This window comes from Convolutriloba macropyga, chromosome 2 (assembly GCF_964194025.1).
Source record: "Convolutriloba macropyga chromosome 2, txConMacr16.3, whole genome shotgun sequence".
In the NCBI taxonomy this organism is placed as follows: Eukaryota; Metazoa; Xenacoelomorpha; order Acoela; family Convolutidae; genus Convolutriloba; species Convolutriloba macropyga.
Window position 1 is genome coordinate 9,527,560 of NC_134469.1, and position 16,375 is coordinate 9,543,934.

A 16,375-nucleotide genomic window follows, 5' to 3' on the forward strand; every position below is an offset into this window, starting at 1 on the left:
GGGGGGGGGGTTGGCTCTGTCACAGAGAAAGGAACAAACGAAAAAAATAAGATGTGAATAGTCAAATATGAAAAAAATGAAGGATTTTTGAAACGCTCAGCTGGAGACAAACAGTACCATGAATGGGCTCACCCAGAACGAGGCTCTAAACTTGGATTTGACCTGTTTCATTATCAACTCAGAACTGCTTTCAACATTGGTGACGTGAGTAATGAAATTTATAATCTTAACAAACCAACCCTAGTCCAGACCTAGCTAGTCTAGTGGCTGGGGGGGGGGGGGGGGGGGGGTAAATACTGAATTAAAATTACACCGTCAAGCTTCTTATAGCTAAGGTTCAAAAGTTTTTCCATGGGTCGATTATATTATATTATTCTCATTATAGAGATTGCAAGATCTTACCAAGAAATTTTGTATGTTTTATACAGAACCATACTTTCATACGTTCGACAGATTTTGAATATAGTGAGCTTGTGTGTTCAGACCTCGCAATAAGAAATCACGAAAAGCTCGAAATCAACGCCCATCTTTTAGGTTCTGATACAATTACTAATCATTGCTGTGAATCTGTACTGTATTTTGTGCTTCAAAGCTGTTCGGGAGTTGAGATCGCTGGAGTTCGGCTTAGTTTTCATTCAGACAATTGGTGATGTAATTGGCGCCATTTGTTACATAATCTATATTGGTCAGCTGTACTTGCAGAGATTCTTCTTTTATTGCACAATGGACTATAAAACTGAGCTCAGCTCTGAGGACGATCCAGTGACTCATGAACCTGGAGTTGTACAAAACCGTCACGTATTTAATTTGGAGGGTTAGACAGTCAACAAAAAACTGAAGCAGACTTTAAAAGTTCAAATTGAACACTCTTGGTTACGCGGGCCGAGGTTTTGCCCTTAACCCACCCCTAATTATCGGGGATTATGGTGTAATGAGTTTCCCACTCCTATTTATTGGGGAAAAGAGTGTAAGAGTGTAGTTTTAAGAAATTACACTGTTTCTACCCTCGTTTCTCCGCCCTTTTTCACTCTTTTCAAAGAGTGATAAGAAATTACACTTTTTTCCACCATTATTTTTTACACTCTTTTCCCCGTTGTTTTCGGGGAAAATCCTCGACCTGGGTAATAACATTATGGTTGCGCGAGATTTTGTCATCCCGTTTTACTGCACGAAATAAAACGTAATCCGTGATTTTAGGTTCCTCCTGAACAAGTTAATGAAATAGAGGATGGCGGTGACTTTCATTTTGCAATAACTTCATATTAGGGTTTCTATATCAAAAATGAAATCCTAGAACAATTTTTGTTAATTGTTTATATAAATTAGAAATATAATTTTAAAGTGAATGTTGCATCAGCTGAAAACTCAAATTTAGTCTCACTTCTTATTTCAGACCGAGTTAAAAACATTTAACCAATTTCATGCCATGCAGAAAAGCACTAAAAATTGAGCCAATCATTTCTTTTAATTATCAGTTCTAATTGCTCGATTTCTTTAGAAATTACTGTTGACAAAATTCTAAGAATTATTTTTTCTTGTGAACAGTGCTATGGGCAATAGCTAAATCTCTTCATAATCAACGATTAGCATCGAGAGGGACATTTCTGTAACTAATCACCATTTAGGTTTCCTTTCCTTTCGGTACTTAGATACTGTATCAGCGGGAGAGGCGTAATTTTGAATTAAATTTGAACAAAGATCGCTTAGTGTAACTCGTTTCTGCAAACGATTACAACTCTAATCTTAAAATCTGTTTAATGAAAAAGTACGTCAAAATTGAGTACGTATACCCGATTTGTTGGACATTGGCGACGTAATGTTGCAAGAATCTTACAAGAGTCTGGTAGTAGTGCAAGGTTACGCATCATCTTTCAAGATCTTGCAAGATTTTTTGAAGATAAGCGTCCGATATCCAAGAATCGTACAAGATATGAGTCGATTTTATGAAAAATTTGTAAGATAAACGTCGATTTACTGCAAGGTTCTCAAAAAATCATTGTAAGCGTTGAAGTCTTGCCAGAATCTTGCAAGTTAATTGTCTGATTCCTCGGAGGGTTTTGCAACATAATCATTAAACTCTTTGGGTAACAAAAGTGATCATAACTGATTTCATCAGTGTACATATTTAACCGTCAAAAAATGTTAACAGACTCAATTCGTTAAACAAAAATTATCTGTAAAGACTTATATGGTAAAAAATTATCTTAAATTCGCAGATATTTGAACAAAAAAGTTTGAAGTCGATTGTGCGAGATCTTGTAACCTACTTTCAATATAAGCGTTCGGATCTTGCATCTTGCAAGATCAACAACATTAGCAAGAATTTTGCGGAAAAATTTAAGATAAGCGTCAGAACTAGGGTTCAACTGCCACAAAATTTAATTTTATTGTGTGTGAGGCGATGAGTTATTAAATGACTCTTGTTACTTTATTGACAATCATTTCGTCTTTTATGGATGAAAAAGGAGACAGCACATTGAAAAAAGTATATAATTACAAAAGGAAAGGGGATTTCACCAATAAGCTTTTTTTACCGTCAAAGAAGTAACCCAAATTAGCAGAGTAAAGCATGCAACAAAGAATCGCAAACAAAATTTGATAACCGTCAGAAGCCTTTCATTAAAACTTCTGGATGGAAATCGGCAAGTTGGCTATATAGAAAAAATTAATGCTATTTTATCATTCGTGCAAGTGGCAAAGTTTGTCAAAAAAATACAAAGTTTCTGTTATTTACCCTGACTCAGAACCTAAGGACTGAATGCAAGTTTTTCAAATATTTTTTTCATAATACATTGCACGCAATTTTGTTTAATATGTTTGCGAAAGCAAAGTGAACACAACAGACAACTTAATGTATAAAACTGTTTTTCTACAAAGCTTTTCACATAAAAAATTTCTCGAAAATTTCTGCATCAAATCATTTATGACGATTAAAAACTCATAAATTGTTTCAGTTTGTTTTCATTAGTTCACCTTTTATAAAAATTCACAAGCGGACAAAGGCAATGAAAAATAATGATGTCAAATCAGATCAAAGTGGCTAAAATTTAAATTTACGGTCCGAATCTATCTTTCCCTGCTGAACAATACCACCAATTTTAAACAACTTTTGCGGGTTTATTTGCAATTCTGAGAGCTCACCAAAACTTCAAAGTCTATGCTTCAAGTCTATTTAATTGCCCAGACTGACAATACAGAACTTGAAACAAAAGAAATGCATAAAAAAGAAGGAATAAGTAATTGTTTTTTAAAATTATCCAATAATCGTTTGATATTACTGTAGGAAAAAAGAGATCGCAGAGTTGTCAGCAGGTTCTGTTGTGTCACTCTCAGCGTTACTTTTCGTGGTTTTAAAAATGAGCCGACTTTGAAATTACATCTGTATATTGAATCAATTATAGACCTTAGCAAAAATCCGTAATGCCAAAATTGTTACTTTTGTGACTGTTTCCTATTTATAACTATCCCATTTGATTATCTTTGAAAAGTGATTTTTTCTCTCGATAAAACTTGGGCTTCCACTAAATTTTTCCAAGAAACAGACTTCCAAAAGTTTTTCCAAGAAGTTTGCTGAGCTGATTGCTCGTTTTCTACTATTTTGTTGGCTTAGTTTCAACGAGATAGTGCGCAAAAGGAACACAAAACTGATTAAGGTTGAAATATATCGTGAAATCAAACATAATATAATGAAAAAAAAATGTGGGACGCATGAAAAATATCACATAATTACTTCTTGCCTGATCAGCTTTCAAAGTTAGTGATCAAATATATCATTATTGTTGATTTTTATTAACAACAGAAATGAGGTCATAATAAAACCTGTAATAAGTCACAATAACACCTGACAAGACGCATATCTGTTGAAACTGCTGAAAACTCAATTTAGATATTCAATTTTGTATAAAAAGTTAAAAAGTTCTGCCAGATTCTTGCAGTTCGATCTTTTTCTCCCGGGTCGAGTTGTCACCGCCATTCAACGGAAAATCATTCAAGATAAACGGTGGATGAAAAAAATTTTGCGGTGAAATTTTATAAATCAGGCGGTAAATGTGGGGAAAAATTATCTTCTCTCGGACTTGAGTGTCAGAGCATTTCAGCGCAGAACCAGCACATTTCAAGTGTAAAAACTTTATTAAGTTCTGAAACAATGCATTTCCAGAATATTTTGAGGTTTTTTTATGAGCAATTTTTCTTCATTATGATTAAATTGAGATCATGCAGTCAGCCCCGGCTAAACTTATCCTGTACAGTTTGAAAATAACTCATACCTATAAAATAAAGTCTGAGCAGAGTAATGCCATACTTTTGTAGCTTAATACTGGTAATTACTATAGTAGTAGACACAATAATTATATATAAGCTAGTGTGTAGGCAATTACAACAAAGCCTATTTAGCCTAGTGGTTACGACCCGCAACGCAAATTAATTGTTAAAAGTACCCACGCAGAAGTTCGAATCGCATATAAATCAAACCTTGTTGGCGAGATTTGAGCTGAGCATATTTTTTTTCATGCAGTAATTTTTACTCATAAATCAAGACTGGCTAGTGTAAATTGGGACATGAACTAATTACTGGCCATTTTAAAAAACATAATGCCTCTTTACGGATTGAGCCCTGATTTACTCTGCCACCAACCTCAGGGCTAGTACTGAAGAAATTACATAATTTCGACGCTGAATTTAGCAGTGAAATTACATAAAAACACCGCTTTGAAGAAAGTGTCCAAACTCTGTGAGATAAGCGGTGAATGCGGTGAAATTACATAGGTTCACCGCTTAACCTAATGTTGAAGTTATATAAATTCACCGCTTAGAAAACGCTTCAAATTGTGTTTCTGTCCAACGAAGTTAAGGTACAATTATTGAATGACGCACGGAAAATGATTTACCCACGAATAATCATACATCTATTTGAAGCTTTTTTAAGCGGTGAATTTACGCAATTTCAAAACTAGAGTGAACGGTGAACTGACAAAAACTCGCCGCATTTCACGCTAAAATTTGTAATTTCCTCTAATCTTACAAAAATTCACTGCGAAAGTTTTACAGAAAGTAGAGTGAATTTAATTTAAATTCAGGACAAATGTAAAAATTTAACGTGAGCGTTGGCGCAGTGAAAAAAAGGGGCTGATGTGGAGGAGGTGGGAGGTTCGAATCCGAGTACGGATGGTAAACTAGAGTAAGTGGAGAAGTTTGGTACATTTTCGCAAGTTCACCGCTTACTCTAGCGATTAAATTACATAATTTCATCGCATTTCACCGCAAAAATGTGTATCGATTTTGAGGTGAAAAAAAAATTTTCACCGCTTATCTTACAAATTTTTCGTTTATTTCTTGATCACGGCTGTGAATCCTGTCAAGATGGGGACTCCATGGTCCAATTTAACTTCGTGGATCAATTTAATTGGGTCTCAGAGCATTTCAGCAATGAACCAGCACATTTCAAGTGTAAAACTTAATTAAGTTCTGAAACAAGGCATCTCCAGAAAATTTTGATGTTTTTTATGAGCAATTCTTCTTCATTGTGATTAAATTAAGATCATGCAGTTAGCCCCGGCTAAAATTATCCTGTACAGTTTGAAAATAACTCATATCCCAAAACAAAATCTGAGCAGAGTAATGTCATACTTTTAAAGCTTAATACTGGCAATTACTATAGTAGTGGACACACTAATTATATATAAGCTAGTGTATAGACACTTACAAAAAAGCCTATTTAGCCTAGTGGTTACGACTCGCAACGCAAATTAATTGTTAAAAGTACCCACGCAGAAGTTCAAATCGCATATAAATCAAACCTTGTTGGCGGGAGTTGAGCTGAGCATATTTTTTTTCATGCAGTAATTTTTACTCATAAATCAAGACTGGCCCGTGTAAATTGGGACATGAACTTAGTAATGGCCGCTCTAAAAAAACATAATGCCTCTTTACTGATTCAGCGCTGATTTACTCTGCCACCAATCTCAGGGCTGGTACTGAAGAAATTACATAATTTCGACGCTGAATTTAGTAGTGAAATTACATAAAATCGTCGCTTTGAAGAAAGTGTCAAAACTATGTGAGATAAGCGGTGAAGGCGGTGAAATTACATAAGTTCACCGCTTAAAGTAAAGCTGAAGTTACATAAATTCACCGCTTAGAAAACGCATCAAACTGTTTTCTGTCCAACGAAGTTAAGGTACATTTATTGAATGACGCACGGAAAACAATTTACCCACGAATAATCATACATCTATTTGAAACTTTTTTAAGCGGTGAATTTACGCAATTTCAAAACTAGAGTGAACGGTGAACTGACAAAAAATCACCGCATTTCACGCTAAAATTTGTAATTTCCTCTAATCTTACAAAAATTCAACGCGAAATTTTTACAGAAAGTAGTGTGAAATTGATTTAAATTCAGGACAAAAGTAAAAACTTAATGTGAGCGTTGGCGCAGTGAAAAAAGTGGCTTGCGTGGAGGAGGTGGGAGGTTCGAATCCGAGTACGGATGATAACTTAGAGTAAGTGGAGAAATTTGGTACATTTTCGCAAGTTCACCGCTTACTCTAGCGTCTAAATTACATAATTTCATCGTACTTGACCGCAAAAGTGTGTACCGATTTTGAGGTGAAAAAAAACAACTTTTCGCCGCTTATCTTACCTATTTTTCCGGTTATTCCTTGACCAGGGCTGTGACTCCTGTCAGGATGGGGACTCCATGGTTCAATTTAACTTCGTAGATCAATTTACTTGGGTCTCAGAGCATTTCAGCAATGAACCAGCACATTTCAAGTGTAAAACCTAATAAAGTTCTGAAACAAGGCATCTCCAGAATAGTTTGATGTTTTTTATGCGCAGTTCTTCTTCATTATGATTAAACTGAGATCATGCAGTTAGCCCCGGCTAAACTTATCCTGTACAGTTTGAAAATATCTCATACCACAAAACAAAGTCTGAGCAGAGTAATGTAATACTTTTGTAGCTTAATACTGGTAATTACTATAGAAGTTGACAAACTAATTATATATAAGCTAGTGTGCAGGCAATTACAACAAAGCCTATTTAGCCTAGTGGCTACGACTCGCAACGCAAATTAATTGTTAAAAGTACCCACGCAGAAGTTCGAATCGCATATAAATCAAACCTTGTTGGCGGGAGATAAACTGAACACATTATTTTTCATGCAGTAATTTTTACTCATAAATCAAGACTGGCCCCTGTAAATTGGGACATGAAGTAATTATTGGCCATTCTAAAAAACATAATGCCTCTTTGCGGATTGAGCGCTGATTTGCTCTGCCACCAACTTCAGGGCTAGTACTGGTGAAATTACAAAATTTCACCGCTGAATTTAGCACTGAAATTACATAAAAACACGGCTTTGAAGAAAGTGTCCAAACTCTGTGAGATAAGCGGTGAATGCGGTGAAATTACATAGGTTCACCGCTTAAGCTAATGCTGAATTTACATAAATTCGCCGCTTAGAAATCGCTTTAAACTGTGTTTCTGTCCAACGAAGTTAAGGTACATTTATTGAATGACGCACGGAAAATAATTTACCAGCGAATAATCATACATATTATTGAAACTTTTTTAAGCGGTGAATTTTCGCAATTTCATCACTAGTTTGAGCAATGAACTGACAAAAATCGCCACATTTCACGCTAAAATTTGTAATTTCCTCCAATCTTACAAAAATTCAACGCGCTTGTTTTACAGAAAGTAGAGTGAAAATGATATAAATTCAGGACAAATATAAAAAATGTTATATGAGCGTTGGCGCAGTGAAAGAAAAAGTGGCTGACGTGGAGGAGGTGAGAGGTTCGAATCCGAGTACGGACGGTAACCGGTAACTTAGAGTAAGTGGAGAAATTTGGCACATTTTTGTAAGCCCACCGCTTACTCTAGCGGTTAAATTACATAATTTCACCGCATTTCACCGCCAAAAATATATACCAATTTTGAGGTGAAAAAAAAACAACTTATCACCGCTTATCTTACATATTTTTCCAGTTATTCCTTGACCTGAGCTGTGAATTCTGCCAGGATGGGGACGCCATGGTTCAATTTAACTTCGTGGTTTCATTTACTTGGGTGTCAGAGCATTTCAGCGCTGAACCAGCACATTTCAAGTGTAAAACTTAATTCAGTTCTGAAACAATGCATCTCCAGAATATTTTGAGGTTTTTTTGAGCAATTCTTCTTCATGATGATTAAATTGATATGATGCAGTTAGCCCCGGCTAAATTTATCCTATACAGGCTGAAAATAACTCATAGCCCAAAATAAAGTCTGAGCAGAGTAATGTCATACTTTTGTAGCTTAATACTGGTAATTACTATAGAAGTGGACAAACTAATTATATATAAGCTAGTGTGCAGGCAATTACAACAAAGCCTATTTAGCCTAGTGGCTACGACTCGCAACGCAAATTAATTGTTAAAAGTACCCACGCAGAAGTTCGAATCGCATATAAATCAAACCTTGTTGGCGGGAGATAAACTGAACACATTATTTTTCATGCAGTAATTTTTACTCATAAATCAAGACTGGCCCCTGTAAATTGGGACATGAAGTAATTATTGGCCGTTCTAAAAAACATAATGCCTCTTTGCGGATTGATTGCTGATTTGCTCTGCCACCAACTTCAGGGCTAGTACTGGTGAAATTACAAAATTTCACCGCTGAATTTAGCAGTGAAATTACATAAAAACACCGCTTTGAAGAAAGTGTCCAAACTCTGTGAGATAAGCGGTGAATGCGGTGAAATTACATAGGTTCACCGCTTAACCTAATGATGAAGTTACATAACTTCACCGCTTAAAAAACGCTTCAAATTGTTTTCTGTCCAACGAAGTTAAGGTACATTTATTGAATGACGCACAAAAAATAATTTACCCACGAATAATCATACATCATTTTGAAACTTTTTTAAGCGGTGAATTTACGCAATTTCTTCGTTAGACTGAGCTGTGAACTGACAAAAAATCACCACATTTCACGCTAAAATTTGGAATTTCCTCCAATCTTACAAAGATTCAACGCGCATGTTTTACGGAAAGTAGAGTGAAATTAATTTAAATTCAGGAAAAATGTAAAAGTTTTACGTGAGCGTTGACGCAGTGAAAGAAAAAGTGGCTGACGTGGAGGATGTGGGAGATTCAAATCGGAGTATTGACGGTAACTTAGAGTAAATGGAGAAATTTGGTACATTTTTGTAAGTTCACCGCTTACTCTAGCGGTTAATTTACATAATTTCACCGCATCTTACCGCAAAAATTTCTACCGAATTTAAGGTGAAAAAACAATTTTTCATCGCCTATCTTACATATTTTTCCGATTATTCCTCGACCTGGGCTGTGAATCCTGTCAGGATGAGGACTCCGTGGTTCAATTTAACTTCGTGGTTTCATTTACTTGTGTGTCAGAGCATTTCAGCAATGAAACAGCACATTTCAAGTGTAAAACTTAATAAAGTTCTGAAATAATGCATCTCCGGAATATTTTGAGGTTTCTTTATGAGCATATTCTTCTTCATTATGATTAAATTGAGATCATGCAGTTAGCCCCGGCTAAATTTATCCTGTACAGTTTGAAAACAACTCATACCCCAAAATAAAGTCTGAGAAGAGTAATGTTATACTTTTGTGGCTTAATACTGGTAATTAATATAGTAGTAGACACACTAAATATATAAGCTAGTGTGTAGGCAATTACAACAAAGCCTATTTAGCCTAGTGATTAACACTTGCATCGCAAATTAATTGTTAAAAGTACCCACGCGGAAGTTCGATTCTCATATAAATCAAACCTTGTTGGCGGGAGTTAAGCTGAGCATATTATTTCTCATGCAGTAGTTTTTACTTATTAATCAAGACTGGCCCGTGTAAATATGGAGTTGAACTTAGTAATGGCCGCTCTATCAAACATAATGCCTCTTTACTGATTCAGCGCTGATTTACTCTGCCACCAACTTCAGGGCTGGTAGTGGAGAAATTACATAATTTCACCGCTGAATTTAGCAGTGAAAATACATAAAATCACCGCATTGAAGAAATTGTCCAAAATATGTGAAAAAAGCGGCGAATGCGGTGAAATTACAAATGTTCACTGCTTAACATAATGCTGAAGTTACATAAATTCACCGCTTAGAAATTGCTGCGAAATATTTTTTGTCCAACGAAGTTAAGGTACATTTATTAAATGACGCACGGAAAATAATTTAGCCGCAAATAATCATACATCTTTTTGAAGTTTTTTTTAAGGCGTGAATTTACGCAATTTCATCACTAGAGTGAGCAGTGAACTGACAAAAAACTACCACATTTCACACTAAAATTTGTAAATTCTTCTAATCTTTAAAAATTTAAAGCGCATGTTTACAGAAAGTAGAGTGAAATTGATTAAAACTCAGAACAAATGTAAAAGTTTTAATTGAGCGTTGGCGCAGTGAAAGAAAAAGTGGTTGACGTGGAAGTGGTGGGAGGTTCGAATCCGAGTAAGGACGGTAGCTTGTAGTAATTTGAAAAATAAGGTACATTTTTGTAAGTTCACCGCTTACTCTAGCGGTTAATTTACATATTTTCACCGCATTTCACCGCAAAAATATGTACCAATTTTGATGTGAAAAAGAAAACAAATTTTTGCTGCTTATCTTACATAACTTTCCGGTTATTCCTCTACCTGGGCTGTGACATCCTGTCAGGATGGGGATTCCGTGGTTTAATTTAACTTCGTGGTTCAATCTACTTGGGTCTCAGAGCATTTCAGCGCTGAACCAGCACATTTCAAGTATAAAACTTATTTAAGATCTGAAACAATGCATCTCCAGAATAATTTGAGGTTTTTAATGAGCAATTCTTCTTCTTTATGACTGAATTGAAATCATGCAGTTAGCCCCGGTTAATCATATTCTGTACAGTTTGATTTGAAAATAACTCATACCCCAGAATAAAGTCTGAGCAGACTAATGTCATACTTTTGTAGCTTAACACTGGTAATTACTATAGTAGTAGACACACTAATTTTGTATAAGCTAGTGTGTAGGCAATTACAACAAAGCCTATTTAGCCTTGTGATTACGACTTGCAACGCAAATTAATTGCTAAAAGTACCCACGCGGAAGTCCGAATCGCATATGAATCAAACCTTTTTGGCGGGAGCTGAGCTGAGCATATTATTTTTCATGCAGTAATTTTTACTCATAAATCAAGACTGGCCCGTGTAAATTGGGACATGAACTAAGTATTGGCCGTTCTAAAAAACATAATGCCTTTTTACTGATTCAACGCTGATTTACTCTGCCACCAACTTCAGGGCTGGTACTGGAGAAATTACATAATTTCACCGCTGAATTTAGCAGTGAAATTACATAAAATCACCGCTCTGAAGAAAGTGTCCAAACTATGTGAGATAAGCGGTGAATGCGGTGAAATTACATAAGTTCATCGCTTAAGCTAATGCTGAATTTACATAAATTCGCCGCTTAGAAATCGCTTTAAACTGTGTTTCTGTCCAACGAAGTTAAGGTACATTTATTGAATGACGCACGGATAATAATTTACCAGCGAATAATCATACATCTTTTTGAAGTTTTTTAAGGGGTGAATTTACGCAATTTCATCACTAGAGTGAGCAGTGAACTGACAAAAAATCACCACATTTCACGCTAAAATTTGTAAATTCCTCTAATCTTACAAAAATTCAAAGCGCATGTTTTACAGAAAGTAGAGTGAAATTGATTTAAATTCAGAACAAATGTAAAAATTTTAAGTGAGCTTTGGCGCAGTGAAAGAAAAAGTGGCTGACTTGGAGGAGGTGGGAGGTTCGAATCCGAGTAAGGGCGGTAACTTGTAGTAATTGAAGAAATATGGTACCATTTTGTAAGTTCACCGCTTACCGATTACAATTTCACCGCATTTCACCGCAAAAATATGTATTAATTTTGAGGTGAAAAAAAAACTTTTCACCGCTTATAGTACATTTTTTTCCGGTTATTCCTCGACCCGGGCTGTGACATCCTGTCAGGATGGGGACTCCGTGGTTCAATTTAACTTTGCTATTTTTTCTTGACAGTAGAATCAGTTTCCTTTATATAACTGTGGACTACAGAGGAACAACTGGATTGGTCCGTTATGACACTAAATTTTTCATACATTATAAGGAACTCTTGATGTTCTAATGATCACAAATTTGCAATTTTTGAAATTTTGTCTAATAAACTTTTAAAAATGGTAGTTTTGACCAGTAATTCTAGAGGAAAAACGCTCAATGCTCTTATGTCATTTTGATGGGTATGATTGTTTCTAACCGTAAGCTATCATATTGTAGCCTAAAAATTTGAGCAATGTATAATTGCATGTCTGCTTCAGTCTTCGATATAATATGTAAGTATTTCTAAGAAATATCGTATTTATACTTATAATGTTCAGTCTCTTTGCCAAAGTCATCAATCATCTCAAATATCCCAAAAATCATTGACAATTATCGAAAACTGTGGCTTTTGTAATTTGCTGTTTTATATGGCGACAAAGAGAACCGCTGATGGGTGTTAGCACGCAAGTTTTAGACCAGCACCTACATTTTAGAAAACCTTATTCCATTTTTTGATTCAAAAAAGTAACTTCAAAAATCAAACGTACGTTTGATTTGTGAAGTTTGAAAGGTTCTTTCAGCTGGTCTAATTTTTCAACAGAGCATCTGGAACAACTCTTGACATTTATATGGAAATTTTTAAAGAAAAATGTGCAAAGCCGTTCTTCGTTAAGAATTGATTTTCTTTCTCATCGCAAATTTCACCAGATAATTGTCAATTAATGTAAAAAAACTGTTCATTGCAAAATCTTTTAGTTCTCTAACAAAATATCCGAAGATCACATTTATTTTGCACCCTAGTTGAAACTTAAGGTCGAGTTTGCAGAAATTTGAAAATGGAGTTACAAACTTTACAAACAGGCTTTGCAAATTTGAGCTTTAATTGCAAATTTTTGCAAATTCTCACATTCTAACTTAAATTATAACAAAATTATAACGTCTACATTAATTTGTAACTAAGTTGCAAATCTCATATTAATTTACATTTTTTTACAAATTTTACCTCGGATTTTTAAACCAAAAATTGGAAAAAAAATCTTTAAAAACGTCCTTTGTCTAAGCTCATGACTTCTTCACTTGAAAAAGCACAAAAACGTCGCAAAATATGGATGTACACATAATTTGTGTGCATCAACAAAATCTTGAAAAAATAATATTATTATTAAGCATTGCGAAATTATTAATCAAAGACATCAAGAAAGCGGTCCTTCCATATTCTTTTTCTTCTAATTTTCTTGTTTTTTTTAAATTTCATAAATTTTCCACTCTTTTCTTGAAACTCTTGTTGAAATAGTGACGTTTGCCGATAGTTAGATCCTGACAGCTGACATCCAAAGGTTGTGTCCTCGTAATTGGTGAATTTGTTAGCCTTCGAATCCTTCAAAAAGTCTTTATATGGCTGAACAGCCATGCTAATGAACGTAACACATAGTTAAATTTCAAAAATTGGGTCCAAAAATATTTTGCCTTTAATCACTTTTTGTCTCCAGCCTAAACAAATTTTTATATCAATTTTAACAGTTGAAGGGAGCTAGGTTGTTTTTTTATGCAAAATTACCTTAACTTCAAGTTTTGCGTGTCTTGAAATAGTACTGGGTGCTGCAAGGTGTTGTATTAACCCTTTTAACGAATTTGCAAATATCTGCGTTTCCGCCTTCGTTTGCAAATATTTCCAAATCTGATATCAATCCGGAAGTATTTGCTATTTTGACATTGCGTTTGGACTAGGTCAACTCAGATTTCGTCGGATTTGAAGCACTAAAATCTGCTACTAATGTCGTGATCGGAACAAAAATTTCAGGTTCCTGAGATTCATGAAAATTTTGTTTAGCGCCTTTCTAAGTTTGACAATGTATTGAGAACGTTGATAAGAGTTGAAAAATTATAAGGAAGCAAAACACAATAGAACATTAAAAGGGACAAATTTAATGGCATTTATCGCAAAGATCATTACCATTTTTATTTGGGAAAGGTGTGAATAGTTTTTGGTTGTGAAAATTAAAGTTTGTAATGATGAATAAACAATTATATTCATCATTCTAAAGCATCAGTAATTTGTGTAAATAAAGATTGTACTCATGTAAAAGAACGTAAGAAAACATTTGAGAACATATATCGAGAAAAAATTTTGTTTTGCTGAATTGTTTTTAGTCGTTATGTTTACCCAAGCCACAATCAATTTTGAAACAATTTGACTAAATGCAATCAAACATGACGAAGAGGCTAACTGAAAACTAGAAAAGCATAAGATTCACTTTTTTCAAATTTATGACACAAACAGTCGCGCCATTTTAGCTCAAAAACTCTCGACAAGCAATATGTAAGAAGTTTTGTATTATAGGTTCAAAGTTTTGACGAAGCCAAATAGTTAAAATTCAAAAATTTGGATCCAATTTTTTTCCCTAAATCAATTTCTTTTCGAGCCTAAACTAATTTTTATGTCAGTTTTAACAGTTGATGGGAGTTAAGTTGTTTTTTTACGGTAAAATTATCTTAACTTTTGCGTGTCCTGAAAAAGTACTGCGTGCTGCAAGGTGTTGTATTAATGCTTTTTTACGAATTTGCAAATATTTGCCTTTTTTGCCTTGGTTTGCAAATATTTGCATTTCTGACTTTAATCCGGAAATATTTGCAAAAATTTGCAAATTTGACATTATGTTTGGACCAGGGCAGGTAAGATTTCGTTGGTTTTGAAGCACCTAAATCTGCTAATAAATTTGTGATCGAAACAAAATTTTTACGTTATTGTTAGTTAATCTTAATATATCAAAAATATAGTTTTTGAGAAATATAGTTTTGAAATAGCTGAAGGCCGCCAAATTGTCAGCTAAAAAACACATTTATAGGAACGGAAGGTATGAATAGACTCCATCTGGGTAAACAAAGATTGCTTGATGAGTTTCTATGTTTGGAATACTTGTCAATTGGGAAAAATGGAGTAAAGAGCTTATTTTGTGCCCTTTCAGTATAAAATAAAAGGCTAAAATTTCAAAAATTTATAAAGAGTCGGATCAAACAATTCAGTAACTCTTTTCTATCTTTAAACGTAGAACCAATACTACTACCGTTTAGATTCGTATATCGTATTTTTAGCAAAATTGATCAAACTTCAAAGGACAAATTACGAAAATTATGAACAAAACAACAGAAGTGAGGCTAATGTTCTAAAAAAACTAAACTTCCGTAACTGCTGGCAAAAAGAAAATTTATCCAAAAAATCATTTTTATTTGATTTTTGTACATTTGATAAGCTTTCTACTGATACCACTCACAACGCTGTACGAGGAATACATCGGTCGGCGGAAATTGACTGAACAAAAAAAAGTTCAGCTTATAGTTCCTCCCGCAATTAAGTGGGTAGTAACAATTAGCTTTCAGATGTCGGGTACAGGAAGGCTCTACTAAGAATATGGGAGAAAATTTCGTTTAAATTTACCATTAAACATGAGATAATTTTTCCGGGCACTTTTCGAGGCTGTCAAATTTTTCTTCATAAGAAGCTTCCCTAAAACTAAGAAAACAGGCCTTAACCTTCTTTATTTTAGCTAACGTAACTTATATTCCGTCTGATCCAACTCCTGCCTCACAACGGCCAGTTTGCGGAAAAAAATTAACAGTGAATTTGAAGCTTCGATTCTATTTGCAAACTCTTTTACCTTCACACACACACACACACACACACACACACACACACACACACACACACACATACACACACACGCACACACACACACACACACACACACACACACACGCACACACACACACACACACACACACACACACACATAGAGAGAGAGAGAGAGAGAGAGAGAGAGATAGGAGAGCTCGATTTAGCTAGACTTTAGCGCAACTCAAAATTAGGACTGGACTTTAGCTCCACTCTATTTTTGCGAAAAAGACTTTAGCTAGACTCAAAAGATAAGGTGGGCCGAAATTCGCATGAAAGCTTGATGTAAATCATCGACCATTATCAAACACTTGTAATCTGATGACGGATGTCAAATATAATCCAAATGGCAGCATTACGCCCAACATTTGAACTGGCACTGTTTTATTGCGACTTTTGGGAGAATGCGACAAATGAGCCTTCCCAAATTGCGTGTCTGCTGTCTTTATGAAATGCTTATTTTATCTATAGAGACCTCGACTCACGAAAAAGAGAGAATATTGACCATAGTCCAGCTAAAGTCTTTTCATGGGTCCCGCTAAACAATTATGCCGATCAACGTCTTTTCATTGGTCTACCATTTGTATTTTTATAACCAACAAAGTCGAATAAGGGTCTTTTCATGGGTTC

At 34.9% G+C, this 16,375-nt stretch overlaps 1 long non-coding RNA gene across 1 annotated transcript; it reads left to right on the top strand.

Moving 5' to 3' along the window:
- The first annotated feature begins 573 nt into the window (after positions 1-573).
- On the top strand, positions 574-15,666 carry LOC142335109 (uncharacterized). The gene is made up of 3 exons (XR_012758850.1): positions 574-814; positions 12,354-12,368; positions 15,621-15,666. It is a non-coding gene; the product is annotated as an uncharacterized LOC142335109 (long non-coding RNA).
- The last annotated feature ends 709 nt before the right edge of the window (positions 15,667-16,375 follow it).